Here is a 1,580-nt window from a genome sequence, read left to right on the forward strand (position 1 = left end):
TGGGCGGGGCCTGCAGCAGCGTGCTTTGGGCGTGGGCGGGGCCTGCAGCAGCGTGCTTTGGGCGTGGGCGGGGCCTGCAGCAGCGTGCTTTGGGTGTGGGCGGGGCCTAGGACTGTACTCAAAAACAAAAACCTCACTGCCTGGAGTCAATCCTAGCTCAAAGCGACCCCCTGTGGGTTTCTGAGACTGTGACTCCAGTAGAATGCCCAGTCTGTTCCGCAGAACTGCTGGCGGTTTCAATCCGCCGACCTTGTGGATCGCACCCCAACGTGTAACCACTGTGCCTGCCACCCGGGCTCCTGGGACAGTGTACCAGGGGCATGAAACCGCTTCTTAAAAACTGCCTTGGGATATTTATAGGTAGTCATAAGTCATGCATTTTCAGTAGTTGCATACGTCACAAGGTGGGTGGTAGCTACAGTGAGGTCCCTGAGCTCACAGGTGAGGAAATCTAATACCTGCGTTGGGGGAAGGTATAAGGGGGGTTGGGTGTCACTGCAGGAAGAGTTAGCAAAAGGATGTCTGCTTCTGTAGGGAGATAGAATCAACCATGTGCTCATGTTAAGGCAGCATAGCTGCTAGGGGAGAATCTGTGGGAACGATATTTAAAGCAGGATAATGCACTTGGACTTTATCTCTAACAACCAATGTGGCGGCTTTCCTACCATGGGATACTAGCTGTCCAGATTCCCTCTGTTATAAGTTAGGGAATATAGTCCTCATCATATTTCCCTCAGTGTTTGTTTCCCACACCCTGTCTCTTGTGTTTTTGAGTTTTGTTGCACAATTTTTCTTCCACTCTATATAGAACCTTCGAATGTGGTTCCTTTCAGGGCAGGTACTACTGGTAGTGATGCACCATCTAGTCTTCAGGTCGGGGCTGTGGAGATGGATGCTTGCATGCTCCGTACTTTGGACTAATTGCTCCCATGCATATGTCATTTTCATTGCTCTTTTTACCTCCCGACAGGGAGAGATCAATAGTTGTACCTTACGTGTTCCTTCACAAGTGTTTAAGACCCCCCAGTTGCTACTCACTAAAGTAAGGTGTAGACCACTCTCTTTCTGGATTATGTTATGCTAGTTGACCTTGGTGTCCCCAAGATTATGATCCTGAAGCTCAAGACCCAGACGAATCTAGAAACTCTTGAGTCTACCAGCAGCTGGAGTCAAGAAAAACCTTCCCTTAGAGCCGACAGGTGAGGCAGAGAGAGGTCATGGCTCTTCCACTGGCCTGAATTTGGACTGCTAGCCTCAGAACTGTAAGAAAATAAGTTTTGTCCTTTAAAGTCACCCACTTTGTGATATCTCCTTCTGACAGCTTTAGGAAACTAAGACACAGATTCATAGCAACCCTGTAGGCAGAGTAGAACTACTCCCTTGGTTTTCCAAGACTATAAATCTTTTTCTTTAATAAATCATTTTATTGGGGGCTCATACAACTCTTATCAAACTCCATCCCTCCATCCATTGTGTCAAACACATTTGTACATTTGTTGCCATCATCATTCTCAAAACATTTGCTTTCTACTTGAGCCCTTGGTATCAGCTCTTCATTTTTCCCCTCCCTCCCCCACCAT

The sequence above is a fragment of the Echinops telfairi genome, unplaced genomic scaffold (genome assembly GCF_000313985.2).
Source record: "Echinops telfairi isolate 266 unplaced genomic scaffold, ASM31398v2 ScPeMD7_18;HRSCAF=68, whole genome shotgun sequence".
Classification (NCBI taxonomy): Eukaryota; Metazoa; Chordata; class Mammalia; order Afrosoricida; family Tenrecidae; genus Echinops; species Echinops telfairi.